Raw genomic sequence first — 6,212 nt, forward strand, 5'->3', positions numbered from 1 at the left:
GAGTTAGAAGTGTAGATGAGATGCACTCGTGATGGGAACGTTTCCAACTTACAGGCTCTGCCTTGATTCATCAGAGCCAGCTCCGTTTGACACATCCCAGCCAGCAGCCAGGGGTGGATGCTGAAGGTTCAGCCAGAGGAGGTAGGGAGCTCTGACACTTCTTAAATCCTTCTGTATCTGCATATCTGCAAATCTTCCTGCTTGCATTGCTCAGTGCCACACTGAGACTGCTACTGAGCAAAGCCAGACAGGGAGAGGTTCCATTGGGTGCGAATTTGTTGTTTTCCATTGAATAAGAGATCAAAGACAAGAAGATCAGCTCCAAGCCACTGAAATGTACAGTTTCCATAGGATGGAAACCATAGGATAACAGTTCATCAGTCATTTGAACACTGGATTTAAGAGTTAATGAAATCAGACAGCAGCAGTTTCACCCATACTACCAGAAATATTTTCATGCCATTAGAATGCTTTGGCACTTCTTAAAACCCAAAGCAATTCCAATTCAAAACAAACCCACATTTTTTTTTGGGGAAAGCATTTGCTTTTAAGTTACTTTTTCTGGTGAAAATACCCTTCTGACTAGGAGTTTCAACCAGCTTTTCCTGCAGTGATCTCTCCACTGTGCCAACACCGCTGAGCATAACCCTGCATCACAGTGCCAGAGGATTTAAAAGCTGCAGTCCCTCCTCCCCTCTCCAGCAATTTCTTGCACTTACTCTCTCTCTAGTCCTTTTTTGAAATGCCTGAAAGAAAAAATCACTTGCGTCACTGGCTTCTTCTATTTTTTTTTTTATGCCCAGCACAAATCATCTGTAAGTCACGACGGGGGCCGGGATGTTACAGACAAGCAAAGCAGAGACTTGCTGAGGATCAGTCCTTGGCACTGCCTGGTTTCTGGTTTAGGCACCTTGGCTGTTAAACTTCTGGGTGTATAAAGGACATGGAGGGCGGACTGTCCTTAGGGGTGAGAGGGGAAGTCTCTGGAGCTGTGGTGCAGGCAGCACATGCAGAAGGAGCCAGTCTCAGGGCTGCAAGTAGCTCACTCCCCAGAACTGGGCTTTTTACAGAAATGTGTGGAAATTGTCAAGCAACTCCAACATTCTCCACTAGGTGAGGTGGGTAGCAGAAGAGGAGCTGGGTTTGCGTGTGAAGTCACAGGATGCTCTGATGGGGGAGGGCACAGCCCCTTTATCCTCAGTGTTGCCTTTATGCACCATCTGGGGTCTGCCTTCCAGGCAGGGGTGTCACACTACAGATCCTTGCTTCCAATCCCCAATTCTCCTACAGCAGGGTACATCACTTCCCCTAATTAGCCTTCACCCTTCAGGCAAGGGCTGCCTCATACGGGGCATCTGCACACCAGGGCCTTGACCTTTCTGCAGCTGCAGGAACTGCAGTTGAGGCACCCAAGATGGAGCAGCATGTCAGACATGAGCTTTGGTGCTTCCTCACAAGCTGGAGAGTAGGGAATCATAGAATGGTTTGGGTTGGAAAGGACTTTAAAGACTGTCGAGTCCCACCCTCTGCATGGGCAGGGACACCTCCCACCAGCCCAGGCTGCTCCAAGCCCCATCCAACCTGCCCTTCAACACTGCCAGGGATGGGGCAGCCACAGCTTCTCTGGGCAACCTGGGCCAGGCTCTCACCACTCTCAAACTAGATATTTTCTTCCTATTGTCTCACCTAAGTCTTCCATCTTCCACTTTTGATCCATCCCCCCTTGTCCTCTCCCTCCCTGCCCTTGTCCCAAGCCCCTCCCCAGCTTTCCTGGAGCCCCTTCAGGCACTGGAAGCTGCTCTAAGGTCTCCCTGGAGCCTTCTCTTCTCCAGGCTGAACACCCCAACTCTCCCAGCCTGGCTCCAGAGCAGAGCTGCTCCAGATCTCTGATCACTTTTGCATCCTCCTCTGGACTCTCTCCAGGAGTTTCTTATACTGGGGGCTCCAAAACTGGGCACAGAACTGCAGGTGGGGTCTCACAAGAACTGAGTAAAGGGGAAGAAAGTGGTAGAGATGCAGAGTCCCACCCCTCATCAAAAGCATCAACACTCAGCTTCTCCAACTCACAAACCCCTCTATGCCAGGTGGAGAGGGATGTTCCACACTCTGTTAGTACAACAGTGCAAGAAAACAATCAAAAGAACAGAGAAGGTTAATGAGGTACTACTAATCACTATCAATTTGTGGTATATAATGCAATAAATACCTGCTGCCATCGATTAGATGTAGCAGGGGGAAGGTAGCTAATCAATCACATCAGCCATGTGGTTTCCTTTTTCAAAATTCATTCATCATCAGGGCAATGCTGAGAGATGCCAGAGGAGCAGGGCTGGCTGAGCAGCCCCCCCAGCCCCCCTCCCAGCACCCACCACTTTGCTACTCGGCCCAACGTTGCTGCTGGGGCTTCCTAATGTCTCACTGCAAAAGAAATCAGGAGCGTGGAAGGGCAGGGAGAAAAGCCAGGACAAGCTTGAATCCTGGATCCTTTCCCTGCAGATTTATTTGCTTCCAGCCTCAACCTCATTTTCTTGTAGGAATGTAGCATTTGGTGGAAAAAAAATATTTGGTTTTGCAATAAAAAAAAAAAATAAATATAATAAAATAAAAGCTGTTTTGACTGCTGAAAGTTCCTGGGAAGGGAGAAACCTTCAACAGGAAACAAAGTCTCAGAGCTGTGGTAACATTTTGACACTCCCCAGAAAAGAGGGAAAAGTGCTTGGGCTTATTTGCTGGAGAGGAAGATGAGAGGAAGCCCCTCCAGGCCGGGAGGTGCAGCCTGCAGGCAGGATGCAGGGCAGCAGGGGGATGTGCCTGCAGAACCCCAGGGCACGGGAGGATGTTGCTGCCTGCACTGGGCAGGCAGGTGGCTCTGCTGCCAGCAGAGGACGAGACTAATGAAGGCTGTGATCCCCTGACTCACACACACACTAATAATGCCCATGGATAGATCTTTAATGCTCTCAATTCATGCTCATTAGCACGGAGACAAGACTAGTGGGTTATGTCATCATTTAAATCCTGTCACATTTCCCCAGTGACTCTGATTACATTTTAAAATATTTGTTCTGTTCCCCTGAGGCAGGACTGGCTGGTCCTGGGAGCTCTGAACCCAGCAAAGCTCTCACACGGGGCAGCACTGAACTGGTGTGTGTCCCTTGCGGGCACAAGTGGGTGAGTGAGGAACTGATTCCTCCAGGCACTTCCCTGTGCCCCAAGGAAGGTGGGATGCCCCTGGTACCAGCTTTGAAAGGATCAGCTTATCCTTCCCTAATTTTCAGTATGGTTTTACATCTCAGGCTGGAGTTACACTGCGCATTTCCTAGTCACCCTGGCAGGAGGGGGGAGAACCACATGGGTAGGTGGGTATGTGGCTGTGCATCTCAGTACATCACTGGTCATTCTCAGGACACCAGTGGTCCTTCTCTAGTTAAATAAGCATAAAACACACTTTGGCAGGCAGAAACAGCCCATTTTTCTTGTAACTCAACCAGCAGAAGTGACGAGAATAAATATTTATGGACACATCCTTCACCTATCAGTACCAACTGTATTTATAGCAACCCTCCTTGTCCCCAGAGGGTGGTTTCAGCCTGCTGCCCTCTGGAGTCTTCCCTGCCCTCATTGCCTAGTGACCTGATGGTGATAGGGTCATTGGTGGGGTTATAACTCCCCAGGGACACTGGCCAGCTGGTACCTGGTGGTTACCCAGCAGCAGCATCCTGAGGGAGGAGCAGGAAGGGCTGGGGAATAAATCTTTATGCTTTCATCATAGAATCATAGAATGCCAGGTTGGAAGGGACCTCAAGGATCACCTGGTCCAACCTTTCTAGGTTCTACTACAGTTGATATGAGGTGGCTCAGCACCCTGTCAAGATGACACTTAGATCTGTCCAATGTGGGTGAATCTACCACTTCCCTTGGGAGACTATTCCAATGTTTGAGTGTCCTCATAAGTGAAAACCTTACCTTTTGTGTCCAACTGGAATCTCCCCAGGAGAAACCTGAGCCCGTTACCCCTTGTCTTTTCCATCTGACTCTTTGCAAGGCTGTAATGAGTCAGTTTCTCCAGGACAGGCTGTAGGGACCATATCAAAAGCTTTGGAGAAGCCCAGGCAGATGGTGTCCAGTGCTCACCCTGCATCGACTGAGAGGGTGACTTTGTCATCAAGGTGATTAGGTTTGTCAAGCACAATTTTCCCCTAGTAAATCCATGTGAGCTTTTCCCAGTCAGGTGCTTCAGTTGACTTGTGACTGTCCCCAGGAGGATTTGCTCCATGACTTTCCCATGACTGAAGCTGTGAAGCCCTAGGGCAGAGCAGCAGCCACAAGCTCACCTGCTGCTCTCACCGAGCTCATTGCAGGCTGGATCAGACCCATTTGCTCCTCCTAGGAGCAGCTATTTCCATTATCAGTTTGTAGAAGACACAGAGGGAGGAGACCTGGCCAGGAGCATGAGGTACAGCCCCAAGCACCCTCACTAGCCCCCAGCCAGATTAATGAAATCATCAGATCATTTTGGTTGGAGAAGACCTGGAAGATCATCAAGTCCAATCGTTAACCTAGCCCTGCCAAGACCACCACTGCCCCATGTCCCTCAGCACCACATCTACAGGGCTTTGAGATCCCTCCAGGGATGGGGACTCCACCCCTGCCCTGGGCAGCCTGGGCCAAGGCCTGACAACCCTTTCAGTGAGGAAATTGTTCCTAACATCCAATCGAAATCTCTCCTGGCACAACTTGAGGCCGTTTCTTCTTGTTCTGTCCCGTTCAACCCCACAGCACATCCCTCCCTTCCCACTCTTGCTTTGTTACCCCAGCTGGGCTGTGGAGTAGATGTTGTAGGTCCAAGACCTCTCCACTCCTGCTCTCCTCCCTTCAGCCCTGCAGGCAGCACCAGCAGACACCGGGTGAGGCTTTTACTGCAGGATCCCCCAGGGGGAAGGGCCGAATTCCTTTTGTTCCAGCAGTTGTGGATTTTAGATCTCCCGTATCAAAGCAGGGAAAGAACCATCCAGAAACCTGGATGGAGTCTTGCATGAAGAGAATGGGTTTACACTAGATGGCTGCTGATCTCATCATTGTAGATGCAAACAGTAAAACCACCGGGATTATTACACAAAATGATGATATTCTTTTAGCAGGAGCTGGTTCTGGGCTGACCCTGAGCTCCCAGCAGCAGAAGTGCAAGAAGCCCAGCAGCCCACAGGCTGCTCTGCATGTTAAACACCCTTTGCATAACCCCGGGCTGCATCTCTGGAGATGCTGGAGTAGCCAGGTTTGCTCAGCCCTGAGCAGCTTTCCAACAGCCACTTCCAAAGGCTAAAATATGCCCAGTCGTTTTCCAGCCACTCGCCAGCCTGGCAACCTGACAGAACTGTGTGTGTGTGTCTTAGATGAAAGTTAGAAGGAAATCCTTCCACCTAAGCTGAAGCACAACCTCTCTCTGTGGAAGCAGAGGGAGTTAGGAGAGATCTGCCTCTCACCAATTTAACCTGGCACTAACAGGCAGCAAAGCTGCTACAGGACTAGAACATGGTTAATCCAGCAGATACAAACCACCCACCCCAAGCACAGCACTAACAAACCAGCCTCTCAGGCACTTGAGGACACTCCAGCTCAACCACAGAGTCTAAGATGTGGCACAGATCATGCCAGACTCAAGCCCCTGCTCCAGCTGCTTCCTGCAAGGCCATGGACAGGGCTGTGGCAGCAGATGAAGACAGAAAAGTGGCTGTGGTCTTTGCAGCTCTCATGATGAGCAGCTGAGGACCTGCCACTTGTGGAGGGAGGGCCTGCAGGAACCATAGCTCCACTCTGCACATGGAACCATTTGGTGATTTGCTCTGAGAAGGAAATGCTGCCATCTAGGAAGGGGAGAAAAGGGGCCTGAGCCTCAGGTTTGCTCCTAATCCAGCATCCTCTCTCCCTCTGCCACCAACAGCCAAACACACTGAAGGTGGAACCTGGACTTGGTCCATGGGCACAGTTAGTGACCGTGTCCTGAATTACCAGCCCGAACCTGAGCTAGAGCTGCCCACCCCATCCAGCTTCTACCTCCAAACACTATTAATGAGATCCCCATCTACAAAAAAAAGCTGGTAAGAGTTGAAGAAAAGCTCAGTGGGTGAGTGAGGAACTGATCACTCCAGAGATCAGTGGCAGAGCCAGCAACAGGTCTCAGCCCAACACCCCAGTTCCTCACTTGGCCTCTT

This window comes from Chaetura pelagica, unplaced genomic scaffold, assembly GCF_000747805.2.
Source record: "Chaetura pelagica isolate M959 unplaced genomic scaffold, ChaPel_1.0 scaffold132, whole genome shotgun sequence".
Taxonomy (NCBI): domain Eukaryota; kingdom Metazoa; phylum Chordata; class Aves; order Apodiformes; family Apodidae; genus Chaetura; species Chaetura pelagica.